The sequence below is a fragment of the Phyllostomus hastatus genome, unplaced genomic scaffold (genome assembly GCF_019186645.2).
Source record: "Phyllostomus hastatus isolate PE091 unplaced genomic scaffold, TTU_PhHast_1.1 phas_contig_137, whole genome shotgun sequence".
NCBI lineage: Eukaryota > Metazoa > Chordata > Mammalia > Chiroptera > Phyllostomidae > Phyllostomus > Phyllostomus hastatus.
The window spans coordinates 2,568,682-2,592,615 of record NW_025333583.1 but is presented as its reverse complement, the minus strand read 5'-3'; the positions used below and the strand labels follow the sequence as shown (position 1 = coordinate 2,592,615).

General features: G+C 40.2%; 1 protein-coding gene, 1 long non-coding RNA gene and 1 other non-coding gene across 4 annotated transcripts in view; 1 reads left to right on the top strand and 2 right to left on the bottom strand.

Annotated features, from left to right (window-relative positions):
* Positions 1-5,409: 5,409 nt before the first annotated feature.
* Positions 5,410-23,405, bottom strand: LOC123828733. The gene is made up of 4 exons (XR_006787507.1): positions 23,226-23,405; positions 18,467-18,577; positions 6,863-6,923; positions 5,410-6,129 (listed from the first exon to the last, which is right to left on the bottom strand). It is a non-coding gene; the product is annotated as an uncharacterized LOC123828733 (long non-coding RNA).
* Positions 19,697-19,830, bottom strand: LOC123830053. Its single transcript, XR_006787685.1, has one exon. It is a non-coding gene; the product is annotated as a U4 spliceosomal RNA (small nuclear RNA).
* Positions 23,406-23,445: 40 nt separating the features above from the next.
* RHBDD1 (rhomboid domain containing 1) overlaps positions 23,446-23,934 on the top strand; it is a 107,637-nt gene continuing 107,148 nt past the window's right edge. The window contains exon 1 of one of the 2 annotated variants that reach the window (XM_045853840.1): positions 23,446-23,492. The gene's annotated coding sequence lies outside the window, so the exon portion shown is untranslated. The remainder of the gene's footprint in view (positions 23,493-23,934) is intronic. The other variant, XM_045853879.1, reaches the window with a different exon arrangement.

Here is a 23,934-nt window from a genome sequence, read left to right as displayed (position 1 = left end):
CAATGTGATTGGTAGGGGGTGCGGAGGAGATGCAAGAGGGCTGCCTGGGCTGAAGTACTGGAGGGATATTTCAGTGGACACTGGGTGCAGGTCCCCCTGGGAAGTGTGGGGTTGAAACTGCAAGCTGGGCTCCCCAGCATACAGCACCAGAGCCTGAACGGTACCCAGATAACATCCAGCTGCGAAAAGCGGCAGGGTTTCCCTCTGCCAGGGACAGAAACCTAGAGACACAGAGAGCCTTTTAAACAAATTTTCATTTGCAGCCACTTACCCTGGGCTATGGCAAAGGGAGGGCAGAGTGGTCTAGAGATGCTTAAGGAGAGACTGGGGAAACTGGCTTTGGAGAGAGAATGAGAGAGCAGCCACCAGGATCCCTGTGCTGCGTCATCAACCATACTGCAGCAGCCATTTTGCCCAGGTAGACCACCACCCTCTGAGTGACCTCAGCTGGAGGGGAAGCGATAGCCCCACGCACAGGAATTACCTGCTCCAGGCCACGGTGCTTAAGCCCGAGTGCTGTTTACAGATTGATTAGATTAAGAACCCATTGTTTAATGGCTGATTATTTTAGCATCTTTAGCATTCAAAGAAGCAGCTAAGATGGGAAGACAAAGAAATAGACCCCAAAATGAAAGGACAAGAGAATTTTCCAGAAGAACTAAATGAAATGGAAGTAAGCAATTTATCAGATTGACAGTTTAGAGCAGTGATTATAAGGATACTCAACAGCATGAAAAAAGACATAGGAACCAAAAAAAAGGATCAGTCAGTAATGAAGAATGCAATATCTGAGATAAATAATACACTGGAAGGAATAAACAGCAGGTTAGATGAAGCAGAGGCTCAAATAAGTGATTTACAAGGCAAGGTAGAAAAAACAATCAGGCAGAGCAGAATAAGAAAAACAATTTTTTTAATGAGGAGAGCTTAAGAAACATCTTGGACAACATAAAGCATGACAATATCCACATCATGGGAATACCAGAAGGAGAATAGAGAGACATTCTCTATTTGGAGGGATTGAGAACATATTTGAAGAAATAATAACTGAAAACTTCCCTAATCTGGTGAAGGAAAAAGCCACACAAATCTAGGAAGCTCAGAGAGTACCAAACAAGTTAGACCCAAAAGGCCTACACCAAGACACATCATAATTAAAATGACAAGACTTAAAGACAAGGAGACAATCCTAACAGTCACAAGAGAAAAGCAGGTGCTTACCTAAAAGGAGCACCAATTAGACTGTCATCTGATTACTCATCAGAAACATTTCAGACCAGAAAGGAGTGGCATGAAATAGTCAAGATGATGAAAAACAAGGACCCACAACCAAGGCTACTTTACCCAGCAAGGCTATCATTTAAAATCAAAGGAGAAATAAGGAGCTTCCCAGACAAGAAAATGCTAGAGGAGTTTGTTAGCAGCAAACCAATACTGCAACAAATGTTCAAGGGCTTGCTTTAAGAAGAAGAAGAAAAAGAGAAATGGTGGAAAAACCCAGAGGAAAACCCTCAAACAATAAAATGGCACTACAAACTATCTATCAATAATCACCTTAAATGTACATGGCTTAGATGCGCCAAACGATAGACAGAGGGTAGCTGAATGAATAAGAAAACATGATGCGTATATATGCTGCCTCCAAGAGACACACCTCCGATCAAAAGATATACACAGACTAAAATGAAGAGATGGAAAAGGATATTTCATGCAAATGGAAAGGATAAAAATCCTGGAGTAGCAGTACTTATATCTGATAAAACAGAGTTTAAAACCAAGGCTATAGTAAGAGAAAAAGAAGGACACTACATAACGATAAAGGGAACAACCCACCAAGAGGATATAACCCTATTAAACAGTTAAGGACCCAACATAGGAGTACATAAATATATAAAGCAAATACTGATGGACATAAAGGGAGGGACTGACACAAATACAGTCATGGTTGGGGATGTTAGCACCCATTGGACATCAATGGCTAGACCTTCCAGGAAGAAAATCAACAAGGAGACAAAGCCTTAAATGACACACTATATCAAGTAGATTTAATTGATATCTTCAGAGCATTTCACCCCAAAGTAGCAGAATATACATACTTCTCAAGAGCACATGGAACATTTTCTAGAATAGACCACAGCTAGGACACAAAATAAGTCTCAATAAATTTAAGAAGATTGAAATCATACCAAGCAACTTCTCTGACCATAATGCTATGAAATGAGAAATAAACTACAGAAAGAACACTGAAAAACATACAAAGACATGGAAGTTAAATAACATATTATTAAACAATGAATGTGTCAACAATAAGATCAAGGAAGAAATCAAAAGATACCTTGAAATAAGTGAAAATGATGACACAAGAATTCAAAATCTGTGGGACACTGGGAAAGCAATCCCAAGAGGGAAATTCATAGTATTACAGGCCTATCTCAAAAAAGTAAGAAAAAGCTCAACTAAACGATCTAACTTCACACTTAAAGGAACTTGTAAAAGAAAAACAAAGACCAATGTGAATAGAAGGAAGTAAATAATTAAGATCAGAGCAGAAATACATGAAATAGAGTCTAAAAAAATAATACAAAAGATCAATGAATTCAAGAGCTGGTTCTTTAAAAAGATAAACAAGATTGGCAAACTAACCAGACTTATCAAGAAAAAAAGAGAAAGGACCCAAATAAATAAAATCAAAAGAAGAGAAATAACAAATAACACCAAAGAAATACAAAGGATTGTAAGAAAACATTATGGACAATTATATGTCAACAAGCTGGACAACCTGGATGAAATGGATATATCCCTAGAAACATATAATCTTGCAAAAATAAATCAGGGAGAATCAGAGAATTCTAATGGACAGATTATACCTAGTGAAACTGAAGCAGTAATCAAAAAACTCCCAACAAACAAAAGCCCTGGACCAGATGGCTTCACAGGTGAATTTCACCTAACATTCCAAGAACTCAGGATAGTTCTTCTCAAACTATTTCATAAAATTCAAGAGGAGGGAAGGCTCCCAAACTCATTTTATGAGGCCAGCATTATCCTAATTCCAAAACCAGATAAAGACACTGCAAAGAAATAAAGTTATAGGCCACTATCACTGATGAACATAGATGCTAAAATCCTAAACAAAATATCAGCAAATCAAATACAGCAATGCATCAAAAAGATCATACACCATGATCAAATGGGGTTTATTCTGGGAATGCAAGGATGGTATGACATTCACAACCAATAAATGTGATTCACCACATAAACAAACTGAAGGATAAAAACCATATGATTATTTCAATAGATGCATGAAAACCCTTTGATAAAATCCACACTATTTATGACAAAAAGTCTCAGCAAAGTGGGAACAGAAGGAAGAGACCTAAACATAATGAAGGCTATATATGACAAACCCACTGCCAGCATCATACTCAACTGGCAAAAACTGAAAGTGTTCCCCTTAAGATTGGGAACAAGACAAGGATGTCTGCTTTCACTTCTCCTATTCAACATAGCACTGGAAGTCCTAGCCACAGCAATCAGCAAGAAGAAGCAATAAAAGGCATCCATATTGGAAAGGAACAAGTAAAACTGTCTTTATTTGCAAATGACAGGATATTGTACATAGAGAACCCCAAAGATCCTACCAAAAAACTGATAAGTGAATTCAGCCAAGTAACAGGATACAAAATTAACATTCAGAAATCACTTGTATTTTTATGTGCCAATAAAGAAAGAACATAAAGAGAAATTAAGAAAACAATCCCATTCCCAATTGCTTCAAAAAGAATAAAATACCTAGGAATAAACCTAACCAAGGACATAAAATACCTATACTCAGAAAATTAGAAGACACTGAAGAAAGAAATTGAAGAAGATAAAGTAAGTGGAGGCACATACTATGTTCATGGATAGGAAGAATCAACATCATTCAAATGTCCATATGACCCAAAGCAATCTATAGATTCAACACACTTCTTGTCAAGATTCCAATGATGTATTTCACAGAACTAAACAAATATTTCAAAACTTTATATGGAACCACAAAAGGCCCTACACAGCAACAGCAATCCTGAAAAAGAAAAACAAAGTTGGAGGAATCACACTACCTAACTAATGTCAAACTATACTACAAAGCCATAGTAATCAAAACAGCCTGGTACAGGCATAAAAACAGACACATAGATTAATGGAACAGAATAGAGAGGCCAGAAATAAACCCATACATTTATAGTCAATTAATATTCAACCAAGGAAGCAAGCACACACAATGGGCTAAAAATAGTCTATTCAATAAATGATGTTGGGAAAATTGGACAGATATGTGCAGGAAAATGAAACTAGACCATCTTCTTACACTACACATGAGAATGAATTCAAAATGGATCAAAGACTCAAATGTTATACCCCAAATCATAAAACTCCTAGATGAAAAAATAGGCACAATCTCAGACATTCCTTGTAGATATTTTTTATTGGATATATCTCTCCAGGCAAGAAAAACGAAAGAAAAAATAAACAAACGGCACTTCATCAAATGAAAAAGTTTTTGCACTGCAAAAGAAATCAACAAAATAAAAAGACAACTCACAGAATATACATTATTTTCAGATGTATCTGAAATCATATTTGCTGATACATCTGATGAGGGGTTAATATCCAAAATTTATAAAGTACTTACAAAATTCAATACCCAAAAAAACACAAAAAACACAATTAAAAATGGGCAAAGGACCTAAATAGACATTTTTCTAAAGAGGACATACAGGTGGCCAATAGACATATGGAAAGATGCTCATCACTAATCATCAGAGAAATGCAAATAAAAACCACAACGAGATATCATATCATACCTGTCAGAATACCTATCATCAATAAATTAATGAACAACAAGTACTGGCAAGCATGGGGAGAAAGGGGGAGACTTTTGCACTGTTGGTGGAAATACAGACTGGTGCAGCCACTGTGGAAAGCAGTATAGAGATAATTCAAAAAAATTAAAAATGGATCTGCCTCTTGACCCAGCAATCCCACTTCTGGGAATATCTGAAGGAACCCGAAACACTAATTTGAAAGAACATAAGCACACGTATGTTTGTGGCAGTGTTATTTACAATTGCCATATATGGAAGCAGCCCAAGTGTCCATCAATAGGTGAGTGCATAAAGCAACTATGGAAAATTCACACAATGGAATACTTCTCAGCTGTAAAAAAGAAGAAAATTTTACACTTTGCAACACTATGGGTAGACCTGGAACATTATACTAAGTGAGATAAGCCAGTCAGAGAAAGACAAATACCATATGATTTCACTCACAGGTGGAATCTAACAAACAAACTGAACTAACCAGCAAAAGAGAGACAGACTCATAGATGGAGAACAGATGACAGCTAGTGGGAGGTGATTAGGGGGCGGAGAGATTGAGCAAAAAGGAAAAAGGACTCATGGGCATGGACAACAGTGTGGTGATTGCTGTTGGTTATCACCAACAAAGGGGACTAAATTGTTGGAAAAAAATATAAAGATTATATAATTTTTTCTTGATTTTCTTAATTATTATATTCTCAGTTATTTGTGGTTTTTTTTACATTCTTTGATGAGGATTGGGTATTTGTCAGTCAAGTTGTCATCTTAAATAATGCCACCATCTCTTTTTGTCATTAAATCTACAGAAAGAATCCCCAGTTCCTTCTTGTATTTAAAGAGCCATATGTTTTACATAGAAAGGCACATGCCCAAAAGGATTTGTAAACATTATCACACCTCTTGTTCATTCTGCCCATTATCTTCAAGTTGTCTTTTGGTGCAGTACACTCATTCTGAAATTTGATAACCAAAAATTGTCTTCAAAATAATTCTTTAACTTGACTTGTTTGCTTTTTAACAATAACTTCAGTAGTGATCAATTTGCATGCCCTTTGTGCAGGAGTCAGAGTGCAGAGGCAAAACGAGTTGGCTTTACTAACAAAGAATCACTGGGTCTCACACACAGCCCCCGACCTTTCTCATCCCTCCTCCCTAATCACAAGGTCAACAGTCATGTCCTCTTCCTCCTCCTCCTCCTTCTTTTCCTTCTTCTCCTTCTCCTTCTTCTTCAGTGGTTCCTCAAACTAGGGCTCATGGCTTCAAGGTCCTTTATTTGGAAAAAAATGGCAACAACTGATAGAAGTTTAGGAATACGTGTACCTGTAGATTTGCAATATGTGAGTTAATCTCAACTCAAGACATTCACGATTACATCACTACCTACAGTGGAGTCTGGTGTGGCTCCACACCTGAGCAGAGGGTCACCCACATCATAACTACCTGGAGGCCTGTTAAACTCAAAGCATCCTGCATCCGACACCTGACTCCACACATCAGATTCTCTGTAGGTTAATGCGCACTTGCCGCTTTTCCCACCCCCTTCCATGTGTTAAGATTTGAGAACCACTTATTAGACCATGTCTAAAATCATACATTTTAAATGAGGATGTTATAAAATACATGTGGATTGACCTCCAGTAATTCTTAAAAGTCTGATCAGTGGTTTTAGTCTGGAACATTCTATTGCAGTGTCTTAATAACTATTGACTATAATCCATAGTAAAAATACATTCATAAACACATTGTCCCTCAAGCTCCACACACACACACACACACACACACACACACACACACACAACTGAAACACAACCTACCCTTACTCCCTGCAACACACTCAGCTCTTTCTTCTTTCCTTCTGTCTCCCTCTCTGGCTCTCACCGTCTTTTTCTTTTGATGCTTGCCAAGACCTACTACTTTAATTTCTGAGCACATTAAGGGGTCATGACCTATGGTTTGAAAACAGTTGGACTTAGAGTTCCCGTTAGTATACGAGTACTTACAATTTCAGAAACAAAACAACAGTCATCTCTAGTTCCTTGGTCATTCTATCTGTAGACTCTCCTAAGAAGGAAATTTACATAGCTTTCAATGAATTCTAGTTCATTTAAATTATATTATTTTTGCTACCAACCAAATATGTGATATTTCCACTGCTTTTTCTTTAAGCCAGAGCCAATCTATACCTGCATAGCAATGCAATCTGATACACTTAAATTTACCATGTATCTTGACAACAGAAATCTGAATACAGGTGAAAGGCAAATTAAAAGCACTAAAGGCAATTCAGTTACTAGTTTCTTAAAAATAATAGACATTTATTATTTTCCAATTTTATTCTGTTGGAATATTTAGTTGATGTCATTGACTTTGCACCATGTATAAAGTATTTGGGGGAAAGGTGAAATAGATGTACATGCATTTAAAATATATTTATTTAAATGTATATTCTGCTTTTGCATCAGTTTTGGCTTTATGCTAAATGAGTAAGAAACTATCCTCTTTTATAAAGGAGACATTTAAAATGTTGCTATTTTGTATGTCCCAATTCACCAAACATAAATTTCTCCCAGTATGAGGAAATCCAGTGCTCAGGGGCTAATTCTCATTCATTCATTCATTCATTCATTCATTCAACAAACATTTATTGGGCATCTACGATGTAGCAGTCACTGTTTCAGGTGCTTGAGATACTTGCAGTACAAAATAGGTACCTGACTTCATGGAACTTGCATTCTATACAGTAAGAGAAGACAAATGCCAATCAAACCAAACATCTTAAACAATTCAAATATCTAGTATGTTAGAAGTTGATAAATGCTATGGGAGAAAAGAAAAAAAATAAATATAGATAAGAAAGATTAAGAGTGCTGGTGGTAGCAGAAGGTTGCAACTATAAATAGGTGGTCCAGGTAAAACTCATTCAAAAAGGTAAGACTGAGTATAGACCTGAAGGAGGTGAGCTAACTAGCCAACTGGAAGAGTGTCCCACGCACAGAAAATAGCTCATGCAAAGGTCCCAAGTTAGGAGCATACTTAGCATGTTCAAGGAACAATACAGAAGGAAGTATGGCCCCAGGGAAGTGGGGGAGGAAAGGAAGAAGAGGCACTAGAGAAAGAACAGTGGGTGGAATCATCAAAGACCCCATGGGCCATTTTACGGACTTTGGCTTTTACTGTGAATGAGATAGGAAGCCACTGGAGGGCATTTGACAGAGTAGTAACATAATCTGCTATAGTTTGAAGACTGATTCTGGCAGTTATCCTGGGAATAGAATGTTGGGGAAGAGGAGACAGAAATCCAATCAAGAGATGGAGATCCAGCCATCAGTGGACATGCTAACAAATGGTCAAACTGTGAATACATTTTGAAGGTGTAGTTAGTGGGACTTGTAGGTGGTTTGGATGTGATATGAGAAAAAAAGTTTTGTGTTGTTTTTTAATTTGTGTACCTGGAAAGATAAAGTTGCCATCACTTGAGATGAAGTGTTAGTTTTCTATTCCTGGGTTAACAAGCCACTCCTAAGGATGTACCTTAAAGCATCAACCATTGTATTATGCTCTAGGATTCTGTGGGTCGGGAATCCAGACAGAACACTGTGGGAATGGCTTGTCCCTGCTCCATGATGTCTGGACACTGGCTGGGATGGCCCAAATAGTTACAGGGGGCGGGGGAGTCACTTGAATAGCCAGGGCTTGGAATCATCTGGAAGTTCCTTCACTTATGTGCCTGGCACCTGGGCTGGGATGACCGAAAGGCTGAGTCAACCAGAAAACTTACATCTGGTCTGTCCATGTGGCTAGAGCTTCTCACAGCATGGAGGCTGAATTCCAAAGGACAGAGTCTGCAAATGGAGCATTTCGAGAGGAACCATGCCAAGAAGGGGCTGTTCCAAGAGAACTGGGCAAAAGTGGCACAGCCTCGTATGACCTCATCTCAGAAACCACGGAGCCTCAGTTCTACTGTGCAGACTCTGCTGGTAAAGCAGTCACCAATCCCAGCCAGATGAAAGGGGTGGAAACCTAGACCATACTTCTTTAATGGAAACAATAGAAAAGAATTTGTACTCATTTAAAAAACTACCACGGATTGGAAGACTGTGGGTAGACAGGTGCAGGCATGATGGGGGAGATCAAGATTCAGTTCTAGACATATGAGTTTCAGATGCTTGTTTAACCTCTAAGTGGAGAGGTCAAGTGTCTAAATCCTCCCTGGGGACTGGGAGATTTTATTATTGGCTTAGTTCTAAATTTTCCTCATCATGATAGGAAACTTAAAATAAATGAATTCCATGTACAATTTGTTACAAGTCAACTGCATACGGCAGTTGACCCCCCTCCCCCCGCCTCTGCCCAGGGGTGACGTGTCCACTCCCCCAGGCAACCTGGCTTGTGCACCTGAACATTTGCTTCCCTCAAAATCGCTTGCTCTTCCTTGGTTTCTCCAAGGTTGATTGTGGTTACTTTGTTGGTAACCAAGATTATTTTAACATTGACCAAACAAACATTTTTCCTTTTCACCCTCAACAGCTTCTCCACTTTCTCTGTTTCCTAACCCACACCCCCCACTCCCACCAAGCCTCATCCATCGCATTTCCTCTGATGCTACCACGGAGCACTATGGGGTGGTTCAGGACCACGGAGAGCGCAAGGAAGGGGCGCTCCCAAAGCATTCTAGTCAAGCAGATGGGGGAAGAGGGGGAATAGTTGCTGCACAACTTCACTTAAAGGATACTACTATAAAGAATAAAAGGGGAGGTCTGACTTCATGATATTTGGGAGGAATGCTTTTTTCTGGACATTCAGGCAGTGCTTTCTGAACTTCACTGAATTCCATGTAATGACGGAGGAGAAGACACCAAAAGCAGGGGTAGCTAGAAGTTGCCAGTGCAAAACGCCTTTTGAAGTTTCATGTTTATAATTTGCTACCTTTTGTGTAAACTTTCATACTGTCGACGGTTATGAGACCTAGCAATATACCACAGAAGAGAACTAAGTCATATAGAGGTATGCAGAGTTCAAAATTGAAAGGAGCGTGTACGGGTCACAGTCCTAGGTCCTCAACACTGCCCTAGAATCTGTAGCTCATCTTTCAAGTCTATGAATTACCTCGAATCCTTTTGATAATTATCCTCAATTGCTCTTTTAATTTTTCATCAGCTAGTTTCTTTTTCTAGTTTTTATTGATTGATTTCAGAAAGAGGAAGAGGGGGGATTATCAATTTCTTGTCCACTTATTATAGTTGATTGGCTGATGCATTCATTGGTTGATTCTTATGTGTGCCCCTGACCAGGGATCCAACCCACAAACCTTGGTATATCTGGTCAGTGCTCTAACTGATTGAGAGCTACCTAGCTGGGGCTTCCTTCGGCTAGTTCCATTTGAGTTTTGTCATTTGCAGCTGAGCGTGTCCTACTAATGCAGATGGGTAGGATTTAAGACAAATGAGAAGAAGGGTAATTCTAGGTTCAGAGCAAAACAAGATTACGGGCAAGGAGGCAGGAATGTAGCTTGGGGATTTCTGGGACAGTGAGAAAACTGGCTTAAGAAAATTGAGTGGTTTATAAAGAATATATTTAAATGACTTCTCTATACTACAACTGAGTAGGAGTATAAATTCTTTCAGCCTCTTCAGAAAGCAGTTGAACAAGAGCTATAAAAATTCCAAAGGCATATGCCATTTTACCTAGTAATTCCATTTCTGGAAATGAATTCTATAGAAATAACCATGCGTGGATATTCATGGAAGTGATATTTTATCACAGAGGGTGACTGAAAATAACATACATGTCCATTAACAGAAAACCTGTTAGGTAAGTTAACCACATTTACATGTTGACATATTGCATAGCCATTAAAGATAATTCAGTAGATCTATGGAACAATCCACAGGAAAAAAAGGCAAGGTGCAAAATTATCATAAATGTCATCCTTTGTGATTTTTTAAGAAAAACACACGTACTTTTTTATATACATAGGAAAATTCTGAAAGGCAAGTAAGAAGTCTTAGCAATGGTTTTCCCTGGGAGAGGATCACCTGTTCCTTCTTCCATATTCTCTTATATTGCTTGTTTTTTAAAAATACACCCATGCATTAGTTCTTGAATTAAGCTACTATAACTAAATATAACTAAAGTATAGGACAATGAAAACTTTAATGATGTATATTATCACTTTCTTATGAATTTCTATGTAGGCATTGTTTTAAGCTAATATATTATTTCATTCAATCCTCACAACAACCCCGTGAGGAAGGTGTTTTCCACAATTTGCACTTGAGGTTGCTGCAAGTTAGGCACTGGAGCTCAGTCTTAGTGCCACGGTTCCAAACTCTGGTCTCAGAGCCCTTGTGTTTCACCCCATTCTCCCTTTGCCTCTCTGAGTCACCCTGATTTTGCTGTAATGCCTCCCCAAAGGCAGATTTCTGTGGACAAAACCTAAATATCCTTGCAGACTATCAATGACATCCAATAAGGTCTTGCTTCATAATGGCTAATACAATAAGTCACAAAATAAACTTTTCCTTCTATCACAGGTGTTTAGATTTGGTGTAGAAGATTTCTTACACTGGCAGTTAAGGTACACACCACCTCATACATTTCATTGCAGAGCAATGTATAAGGATGGGCTCTCTCCAGCAGTGGGTGCCATTGAATTGTTTGATCGGAATGATGACAGAGTTGGACCTTCATGTTAAATGGATCATGCATGTAGTTTTGGCAGATGGATTTAAAAGAGAAGAGATTAGAAACAGGGAGGTGGTTGACATGGAAATTGGTTGGGCATCTACCCAGCATTCACTTTACTCCTTCTTCTGCCAAGAGCACCTTGATATCTTGTGGGTCAATCATGGAATGGCACCTGGTTTAGGTCTTAGATCTGAATGGCTTTAGTTCAACTGATTCTGCCACATCCCATCATTGTAAGTGTTGACATCTTATTTAACTTCCCTCCTATCTCCAGTATCAGTAATATGGGAATACTAGTATACAGTGTAAGGACAGAACCTACCATACACTTCACATAGTGGTGAGGATCTGAGAAATCCCATCCTCCAAGAAGGAGAGAGACTTTGTCAGTTTGATTCTTTTAACTTAACTTTTTTCTTAAATATCACCAGGTACATTTACATTTGTGCTCAGAAAGTAGAGAATTAATGTGACTTGTTCACTGCTGTTCTGCAGTAAGCAATAAATAAGTGCTAAATAAAGATGGCTGAGGAAATCATTCCCGGCCTGGGACTACATGAACATAGGTGGGGAAGTCACGAAGAAAAGCAGGCATTCACGTGGGCCGCAGTGGAGGGAACACTTGGCCTGTCTGTAAATGGGATTATGCACGTAAAGCATTTAGCACCTGGGGACCATCATAACAGCCATTATAAGAAGTGGCAACTACAACCTCTTTGAAGAGTGTCCTCTTTACGTGAGAATCGTTCAGAAGGTCTAGTACCACATACTTCGTACATAGCAGGCACTCAGTATGCAATTGCAGAGCTGACTGTTAGCACATCGTAACCTTGAGGGCCCGCATGGATGGCTTTGAATGCAAATCAAAGAATTTAGACTTAACCTCGTTAATAATGACGAGCACTTGGTATGAAGTAATGTGAGGAGATCCAGGAAATAGAATAAAATGGTAAACTTGAGCAGTGGTAGGTTGGTTCGGAGTCTGTATTAACAGACTAAACGAGATGATGAGGGTCAGGGTTAGGTTCGTGGTGGTGGAAATGAAGGTGCGGATAAACTCAGAGGTGAAAAGGAAGAAATCTGAAAACAGATTGGGTGTTTGGGGTAGTCATTAAGGCAGTTGTCAAAGATGATGGGTATTTTAATCCTGAGTGTTGGGAGGCTGGTGGGACATCTGATCGCTTTTCTCTTTTTCAGAGACAACAGGCTTTATTAAACTCACAGAAAAAAAAAACCAGTATCCAGAGACACCATGTTTGTGCTAGTTCCCCATCTCCCAAAGTCCGTAAGGGTAATGTGGTGGCCGGGATGGATGCCGCCCAAAACACAGGCTGAGATACAGGGGGGAACCCAGGGCCATGGGCCCAGCGAGCTGCCGGAACTGCAGCAAGAAGCAAACAGCTGCTGACAGTCGCCCTGTGGGCACCTTGACGTACTGGGCTGCTCACATGACCAGCGACAGAAACCGCTCAGCGTCGGGAGATGGATGAGACTTCAGGCAGGCTGCTCAGCAGGATTTTCAGAAACTTCTTGGGGCCCGTGGAAGGGGCGCCTCCCAACGCCATTCTCTCAAAGTGCTTGCATCTGATCAATGTTTACGCATAACTGACGTGAGTTTCTTTTTCTTGCCCAAACCTAACCTAAACAAATTTTCTTCCCATAATCCTCATTTATAAACTCTAATTGTTGGCAACTGAGGGCATCTGTTGCCACATGCAATTTTCCATCAGTAATTATGTGACAAGTTGATGTCTGCAATGAGCGCAGTTGAAATTATTTTTCCAACGTCTAACATAATATTTCATCATAAACAATTTCCTAGATTCTGCCTCCTGGAATCCTACTTCTCATCTAGTTTGGGAATTCTCTCTTCTAAAATAAGGAGCCGCACTGTGTGATATTACAGTTACTATACATTTATTTCATCCAAGCTTTAAAACTGCACTGAATGTTTCATGTATTCATTCCTCTAGGTAACAGAGAAGTCTTTTGGAAATTTTTGTATTGCATTAATCAAAGCATATCAAGGTTGATTGACTCTAATACCATAAACCCTACCTACATCACAGAGGGCAAAAGTAAAACTCGAGGTTCCAATTTCTGTTTCACTTTGTTAATTCTAGTTTAAGCCATTTCTGGTAAGTGTATTCTGTTGAGGAAAAAGGTTGTTTGAAGAGTTGTCACACAGTGCTTGTTTCTAGTAAAACTAACTTTTTCACCCCAGTTTGTCAACACATGGTAGACTGAGTTTTCCAGGTGTTCTTTAAAGTACAATTTTCAGGACTCTGGCTACCAGAGGTTAATTTTTTTTCCAAGTCATTCATGGATTCTTCAGACATTAGAATACAGGTCAACACTTTGGGGCGAGGGGAACAGAAAATAAAAGAGGCTGATTAGGGCTTTAAGTTCTTTTATAAAAAGATCCGTTTGTGTCTCCAGTTAGAGCGCCGATGCTGACGGCTCACCCACTAGCGTGCAGGTGGGGCTGGCTTTGCCCACATATTTGGCTTCAGCTGGGAGGTGGATCCAATAACATTATGCTGACTTGCAGGCTACCAAGCCTCTGACGAAGGATCATCACATCTGGAGCCTGATTTTATGTCGGTAGCTGACCTTCTTTTCACCTTCCTCCCTGTGGGCTTCTTACCTTGGTATTTCTAAAGATATTATACAGTGTGCCATCTTGCTGACTTAGACAAGGCAGTGACAAATTCAATGTTACTTCACCTCTGTGGGGGTGAATTCAAGACCCATCCTTGTGCCCCAAAACCCAGTTGTGTATTTGAATATTCTGAACTGCGGGGCTAGTTGCATTAACCAGAGTAGCATGGAAATGACAAAAAAAGCTGCACAAGAAATTATCAGTTTATCTCGTGGAGAAGGTTACCTCAGGGGTCAGAAATTTCTTTTGTCTAACAATGCTTGGAATGGTTTAAGAAACAGCCTCGTTCTTGTGTATGCTAAGGAATGAATAATCTCTTACACTGTGCCCCGCATTTAAGATTCTGTTGTTTGCAGGGTACGAACACCAGAGAGAGAACACAGGTCTACTGCCTTTTCCTGATCTCAATGTTTTTAAAAGACAGCTTGCATTTTGGTTCATTTTTCACTGATGCAAAATAACAATTTACATTTTAATTGTGGTTTTCCCTCGACAGGCTGAAATGTGTAGTTCATTGAACATGTCAGCCTATCAGCATTTTTTGCAGCTAATGTTGCCAGCGTCTAAAACAATGTGACTCTACCGCTCTCAGACTGTTTCTGTCCTGTGTCAGAGTGCATAATGAGTTGTATATTCCTGACGACACGTTTGCTCCTTGCATCTAAGAGCAGGCAAGGTCAGGAGTTACATTAATTATTTGGGGATGGGCTCATTTGGTCAAGTGTCATCCAATAATTTTCTGAGAGCTAAAAATCAGTCAAATTAGTGGCTTAACTAAAATGCCTACTGGGTTAAAGTAAATGATTGTTCAGTTCAGTCACAGACAGTTAATCTGGTAGGCCTAGTTGATGATGTTCTAATTAATGCATTATAATAGTCAATCAAAAATTACTTACTGGGCACCGATCAGGTCCATTAAACTGATACTCGGTAGGGAGCCCAGAGGAAATAACCCACTAAGACATTAGCTAAATGGAGGCATATACTGAACAACTATAAACTGTAAACTAATGAGGTACACGTTCATCAGTAGGAAGTATCAACCTGTAACTACAGAACTGAAAAGCCCCAAAGCACAGACGTATTCCGGATTGTCCAACCAAGCTTGGATCCAACGCATTTTAAGTTGGAGCTGCCTGTGCCTGGGAGAAGACGGAAGAGCAGAAGGTGGGTGCGGCTGCGCCACCACCACGCTGCCTGCACACCCCTCAGGGACAAACTCCATTAAAGGCCATCTGAGAATCATCTAGGGCCCGGGGTGCTGGTGCCAAGTCGGACTCCTCAGTGCCGCCTGAGCCCTAGTAAGTGCCAATCCAGCATGCACAGCTTAAATATGCTCTGTAGGAATCCTGAAGTGGGTGGTGCACAGTTCACATATTAGTACATGCACTTTATGGTTTCACACAGATCCCTAGGTCTATGCCATCTCTTCTGTTTGTTTTTATAAAGTGTAACCCAAGTGAAGTTTAATGTTATAGATAGGCTGATATAAAAAGTATAAGAATTCCAAACTATGAGATCATTTTCAGGCATTATTTCTATTACCATTTGTCTTTTTTCATTATATGAAAAGTTGCAACCTGTGGCCTGCTGGCCAGTGTAGGGCCCATGGTTAGTATTTCATAGTATGTTTTTAAATTGTGAACATTACAAATTAGAAGATGATGCATCAAAAATTGAAATTCTAATTTCTCCTTTAAAATCAGCCGGTCTGAGAGCATGGGGCCCTGATTCCCACACGGCCTCAGTCAACCAAAGCTGAAAAGCAGCTGCCCCTTTTGAGGGCCACTTTGCCATCATCCCATGACCCTAGATCATCTCCCTGACACCGTGGCCAAAAGTCAGGTGCCATTTGTCACCATGACGCTTCAGCTGCTTTCTTCCATCCAGCCCACCTGACTCATTTATGTCACCTGCCTGGCCCTGCAGGCACCGGAATGCCTGACCCCTGCCTTAAGGGTACTTCAAAACCTATGGCTTCGAGCGGTGTTGGAGGATGAAGACAGATATTCCCCGTTCGGACCGTTCTGCTGCATTCCCCTGGGAGGCGCACGCTGTGCTCCAGAGCAGGACGGGGCTGATTCACTTAAAGAATGCAATGCCCGCTAATCAAGAAAGGTCCAGTCTGACTCACATCTTCCTAAGAGGCTACACGATTTCCCATGTCAAAGTGATGTGCGTATTTTCCTTAGGACTTATTATTTGAAAGACACAAGGGCTCTTAAACAATATTCTACTATTACCCTGTAAACGTGGAAACAATGGGACAGCTGGAAACCCAGTTTAATTTTTAGATAATAAGCATAATGAGTTACAACAAGATTAAGGGAGATTTACCCAAAACACACAGTAGAAAAAAAAATACTTCCAAAAAGAGAAAAATACAGAAAACTAAAACACGACCATTCAAAATAATCCTGAAATGGATAGTGAACAGCTGTCATTTCAATTTTTTTTACAGTTTAGACAATGAAGCAGTGAAAACTTTATGTAAACAGGTACATGAGTAAGAACAAAACTACCTTTTATATAGACTATGATGCATCCAGGGACATAGTACTCGACACTTAATATTCAGAAGTAGAAATAATGTATTAGGAAATGTGAACCATTAACCTTCCGCCCGCCAGCTCTGCAGCTCTGGGCAGATCCCTTAGTCTCCCCCGACTCTCCGTTTGGTGAAGGGCCTGGCACACAGCAGACCCTCCACAAATGGCAGCTGTAGTGGCTATCAAAACAGCAGACACGGACTGAGTGTTTACAGCGTGCCGGGCACGTTGATAGGAGACCTAAATATATTAACTTACTTAACAGGTACAGGTCATATGGATGGTGATAGTGAGATTTTATAGAATGCTAGAGGAGTGAGAAAACAATTTTTAAATTTACTAAAGTAGTACTCAGTGGTAAGAAAATAAAATTTGTATCTGTAGGTCATAGCAGGCGTAGAGGGTCAAGGTTCGTGTTCAAGTTCAGGGTGTTTTGAAGTGATCGAGCTAGCACCCTCCCCTTCCCTAGGTCTTTTGAGGGGTACTCAGCCTCCAGCTCTCCCACTGAATTCTGGTCTTGAATTGTACTCCAACCATCTCCAGATGGGTTCCCCTGTTATATTCCTGTTCTCTTATGGTACGGGGGCAGGGAGAAGAAAATTCTGACTTATTCGTCCTCTATTTGTAGAGCGAGGACTCTTTAAGAAAAAAAGTAGATCATACACGAGGAGAGAATGAGGTTTCATTGGATTAACACCCCAATATAAGAAGTAAATTGATGTGTTGGTGGTGTGTTCAGAAATCAGGATGTGGATAATCTAGGGGCGAGAGTTGAAACATCAAGTTGAAAGCATTAGAATCCTGCAGAGCAACACGAATCATTTTAGTGTTATCACAGCTCTTCTCAGCTCCATTAGATTGAGAGCTGATTTGTGACAACTGATATGCAATTAGAATAAAGACCATAATGTCAGGATAATTAACCATCGCAAGTCTACTGCAAGTGCACTGCTCCTATTTGCAGTTTTAGTAATACCTCATTTCTTCCAGGATTTTTCTCATTGACAACAAAATCATGATAGATTCTTAACTCTCCGTTCTTCATTTAAGCCAATGAAAAACCATTTGAGTTCTAAAGCATGTATTTCCAAATAAAGACTCAAAGACAGGATCATTATAAGAATTTCTAAGACAGGAGCATGCTCTCTCTAAAGTATTGCCAATACTTTCTTCCTTATGCATGAATCTCTGCTCTCTTTCTCCTCAACTCTAAGGGTCCCCATGAGACTTGCAACCAGGAGAGTAGCAGGTAGCAGCAGCTCTTCCTGGACTTACCCCACGAACCTGTCTGCAAAGACCCCTTTTTTCTCTGGCTTTCCAGTGAGCTGACAGCAGCCCTGCCTTTTACTTCTCAGTGAGTTCACGCAGCCCAGCATGGCCCACTTCTCTCCTTTAACACTTCTAAACAGCCACAGCGCCCCACCTAGGCTCTCTCCCGTTGCTTCTCCTATTGTAAACCCTTCGTTTCACTGTCTCCAGCTGTATTCACTGTAGTCTCGCCTGGACTCGTCTTGTAAAATCTTTCCTGCACGAAGTCAAGGACCTACACAGTACGGGCTGGCCTGAGGCAGACCCGCCCTGGGTCCAGTCCCCATGCAGTAACAATTCTGGTGACCCAGAGTGAACTGGAATTGTTTTCTCTTCTTTACCCTCTCTCTAATTTATCTTTCCTGCCTCTTCTCATCATCAGTGTGGGGGAAACCTACCTGTCAGCTGCAGAGTAAGTCCTTTGTCAAAACACACCTCATCAACGCTAAGATGGGAGCGCATCCATGGCCTTTGACGCTTTCATGCTTTCAATAGTCCAGATACAAATCCTGTATCAGATATAAAATGTGCAAATGTTTTCTTCAAATCTGTGGCCTGAATTTCATTTTATTAATGATGTCATTTAAACAGCAAATATTTTTTTTATTTTGAGGAGGTCCAATTTATATTTTATTTTGTGGATCATGCTTTTGGTGTCTAGCTAAAAAGTGTTTCCCTAACTAGCTTGACAAATATTTTCCCTTGTGTTTTTTTTTTCAGGAGTTTTTATGCCTTTAGCTGTTACATTTAGGCCCATGTTCCACTTGAATTTTTGTATTTGATTTTGTATTTAATTTTGTGTGCTGCATGAAGAGTTGAACTTCATGGTCCTTTTTTACATTGATATCCGTTTTCCCAGCATTATTTGTTGAAAAGACCAGCCTTTGCCTTGGCAATTTCAATGAAAATCAGCTGACCATATAAGGGCTTAAGTTCCACTCACTGATCTCTATGACTACTCTTACACCAATAATGCAGTCTTGATGACTATTACTGTATAGTGCATTTTGAAATTGGGTAGTGTAATTCCTCCAGCTTTCTTCTTCTTCAAAACTGTTTTAACTATTATATTTTATTCTACATTATAAAGCTCAGCTTCTCAATTTCTATGAGTATGCTAAGATTTTGAGATTATAACAAATCCATATATCAATTTGAGAATTGCCATCTTAACAACTGAGCCTTCCAGTCCATGAACATGGAATGTCAATTCCGCTCAAATATTATGAAGTAGTTTGCAGTGTATAAGTCTTGTACCTCTTTTACTACATTTATTCCTAAGTGTATTATTCTTTGTGATGCTGTTCAGAATGAGATTGTCTTCTTAATGCTGTTTTGGACTGTTTACTCGTAATATATAAACATACTTAAAAAAAATCTTGATGTGATATCCTGAGACTGCTAAATTCATTTATTCATTCCAGTAGTGCTTACTTGTGTATATGTGGTTTTTTAAAAGATTTTTACATACAGGATCAAGTCACGTGTGAATAAGGGCAATTTTACTTCTCCCTATTCAATCTGTTGTCTTTTTTTGTTTGTTTTTCTCCTTTATTCCACTGGCAGAAACTTCCAGTAAAATTTTGAATATAAGTTGTGAGAACAGACATCCTTGCCTTGTTCTTGATCTTAGGGGGAAAGCATTCAGTGTTTCACAGTTAAGTATGAAATCGGCTGTATGTTTTTTTTTTTAGTTTTCAATTAGCAGTAATTGCACCTCGGATAAACCTCATTGGCTACGATACTGCCACTGCATAAAGCTTGTACAGTTTTTTTAGATGCCCTTTATTAGGCTGAGGAAGTGCCTTTTAACCCTACTTTTTTTTGAGTTTTTATCATGGTTTTATTGGATTTTGTCAAATACTTTTCTGTATCTGTGAGATTGTGTGTGGTTTTGTCTTTTCCTCTATTACTGTAGTGTTGTTTTGCATTAATATTTTTTATGTTAAACCAACCTTGCATTTAGGGCATATAATCCCCTTTAAGCTATGGTTGCATTTGGTTTGCTAATACTTTGTTAAGAAATTTTTGTATGTTCATGAGGGATATTGCTTTGTAGTTTTCTTTCTGTAATGTCTTTTTTAAAAAAATATTTCATTTATTTATTTTTAGAGAGAGGGGAAGAGGAGAAAAAGGAGAGAAACGTCAATATGTGGTTGCCTCTCATCTGCCCCTGCACCGGGGACCTGGCCTGCAACCCAGGCATGTGCCCTGACTGGGAATTGAACTAGCAACCCTTTGGTTTCCAGGCCCATTTGTAATGTCTTTATATGACATTCGTATCAAGGCATAAATGTCTTCATAGAATAAGTTGAGAAGTGCTTTTTTATTTCAGAAAGAGTATTTCTTTCTTTCTTAAACATTTGATTGAAATCACCTGTAAACCCATGCGGGCCTGAACTTTTCTTTGTGGGGATATTTTTAAAGTACTCATTATTTTTTTACTTGTATAGTCTGTTATGGGTTGAATTATGTCACCCCAAATGACATGCTGTAGTCCTAACCCTCAGTGCTTCAGGATGTGTTCCTATTTGGAAACAGAGTCATTGCAGATGTAATTAGTCAAAAGCAGGTCATATTGGAGTAAGCTGGGCTCTTAAATCCTCCATCACTTGTGTCCTAATAAGAAGATGAGCTAATAAGATATATGAGGGGGAGATGCCATGTGATGAGAGAGAGACAGAGACGGAAGCTGATGGAGCTGCAAGCCAAGGAACATGAAGGACTGCTGACTAAGCACCGGCAGCTGGAGTCAAGGAGGGATTCTCCCCTACAGGTTTCAGAGGGCTCCGTCCTGCCAACACATTGATCTTGGACTTGACCTCGAGAACTGTGAGACACAAATTTCCATTGTTTTAAGCCACCCAGTACGTGGTGCTTTGTTATCATTGTTTTATCTTCCTGATGTTTATTGACCACCTTATCATTATGAAACGTCTGTCTCTAGAAATATTTCTTGTCTCCAAGTCTATTTTGTCTGGTATCAGTAAAGCCATTGAAAATCTGTTATGGTTACTATTTACTTGGTCCACCACTGTTAAATATTGTTGTCTTATCATCATCATAATACATGATGCAATTTTTTATTTACTTTTACAGTTCTTAACGTGTTCTTAAATTGTAAGCTTTTTCACAAGAAAGCTATGCATTCTTTGATCAATTTATACATCGTTTGGTACAGTTTTGGGTATAACAACGAACACTCAATTCATTAAGAGCAAGTACATACCCCAAAAAACTCTTCTTAAAAAAGCAATCCAGTTGTGTTATTTGCTCATGGTGTTGTTGCCTGGTGTTTTCTCACCATCAGGCCTGATTGTAAAAGTTGAAAATGATACTTATCTGCCTTCCTACCAGTCCCAATCCTAGATTTATGAACTGTGCAAAGGTTGTTACCACAATTCCTCTGTTTATACACAAGAACCAATTTCTAGGAATATTTATTTGTCAGATGGCTCTTTGCCAGGTATTGTTGCTCTCTTGCAAAACTTAGATAAAAACAGGAAATTATCCAGATACTCATTTAGGTCTCAAATATTGTACACAAGGTACATAATGTTGCTTTTTCTCATGATTAAGATTCATGAATACTTTATGTTTATGAATCCAATGTTACAACCGCATAACTTTTATGCTAAAGGATTTATGGCATTGATTCTTCGGCATTTTAAGCCTTGTCTCAGTGAAAGGGTGCTGCTTAAGATATACAATTATTATCCAAGTGATCTGTTTGAAAATTTAAATGGAACTTGACTATGATACATGATTTCAGTATGAACTTAGAAAATTTTCTGTCTGCTCCATAGTCATTATTTTAAAATGCAGACTTTTTTTTGTCCTCTCAAATGTCTGTAAATTTTTCCAGTGATAATATTTGAAATTAAATATAATTGTCTATATTCTTAATCCTTATATACTTTAATAACATTTTAATGAGATTACTGTACGGAGCTGCTTGATTTGTGTCTCCCTTAAAATGACCTCTGCATTTGATGTGTTAAGATAAAGACTATAAAAATGATGCTATTATGAAAGGTGTAAAGTGTCCTAGAGAATATGAGATAGGATTAGTATTATTGAATTAATGCATATGATCATGGATCAGAAGGATAAATGGGGACTCCTTCTTTTTGAGAAATCACATTCATCTTTTCCCTAGGGAAATACATAAAATACTTCTAAAGGTAGTTCACCTTTCCCCTCTTGTTCTGCTGACTTTCTCTTCCCAGGAATGTGGTTTCTCACGGTCAGCCAAGCTTCCTAGCTTTCTGATGAGCACATTGTTTCCAGAAGGGAGAACTTGTAAGGCTCAAGGACCACATACTTGCAAACTCCTAGGGCTCTTCTTTCACCTGAGAGTCTATTATATACCCTGTTCATGAGCCAATTTTTCATTTAAATTTCAAACTCCAAAATGAAACTCATATAAAGAATTCTTACAATAACAAAAGATATCAAAACTCTTCTGCCTTAGGCAGTTAAGTAACCTAGCTAAATACAACTGTCCCAACTTTCAATAAATACAGAGCAGCACACAACCACCTGCATTTGGAATCTTCCTTGGAAAAGCTGCATCTAACTCCTACTTATTAGACAATTCCATGCCGAATAATATAGTTTTCTGATACTGTATGAAGTAAGTAGAGCATGAGAGCATTTAACTGTCCCTGACTCCCACTATGAACAGAAACCTTGTTCCAGAGTAGAAGCCGAACCTGTAATTAAAATGGCATCAAACGACAAGTTAACAGAAATACGTAACACCTAAAGCCCTCACATGGGCCAGCAGACTAAGAAATGCAGTCTCGGGCTTTGAGGAGTGAAAAGCACACCCACGACCTCGTTTTGCTGGCGAACGTGGTCGCGGTGGGTTCCGCCCTGAGATAGGCAGTGCTCCTGCTACCTGCTGATAACTCGTGAAGGTGGCAGTTCCTGTCTCTCACACCAGCCACTTCTCAAGTAGGGTGTGAGGACTCCTCGCAGCAGGCTGGGAACTTGTAGCGGGGCTGAACCCTGGAGGGACAGTTTCACAGCCGCCAGGCGGTCGACTTGCTGCTTGCCCCGGCGTCTGGTCCCTCCAAGGCAGGCCGCGTGTTTGCTTTTGCTTTACGCATGGTAGAGGACGATAGTGATTTATGGCGGGGAAGGCAATATTACCTTCCTACGTTTCACTCGGAGTTGCAGGATGAGTAGAAGGCACTCAACACGGTGCCCTCGGAGCCACCTTCCCGCCACCGCTGCCTAAACAGCAGCCTGGAGGGCCACCTGGCGCGCACCTGCGCCAGCGCCGCAGCCCGCGGAGGAGTGAGGCTGGGCAGACCCGCCAGGCAGACCGCGGAGGTGAAAAGCTACGAGGAACGTCATCCGTGCGTGATGACGCACGTGCGCGCCAGGACGTCGGGACGCAGGCGGGCCGTGGAGAGCGTGAGTTTCTGCGTCTGTTTGATTCTGTTCGCGCGGTCGGTTCTGCGCGGCTTCCTTTGGGCGTTAAGTGGGGCAGTGGCGCGGGCGGTGGGGTGGAGGCTGCGGGCCGCTGTCGGAGTCCTGCGGGGACGGGGGCAGGAGGGGCAGGCGGGGCAGGGTCGGGAATGGGAGCAGAGATGGATCAGGGTTGGAGGCGTAACCTCGGCATCCGGCAACCTAGGCACACTCAGGATACAGATCCGGGGGGCGTTTCCTAGAGCCACCCCGCGGGGGTCCTCTTCACCCGGTGTCTGAGGCCGACCGCGGCGGAAATTACCCGTCCGAGGCTCTCAGAGGATGGGGTGACCTCCGTGGAGTTTTACAAGCAGCAAGTTTACAGCGGCGTTGCATCAGCAACAGCTTTCAGTTTCTGGTGCTCATGGAACAATAACTTTCTGTTTTC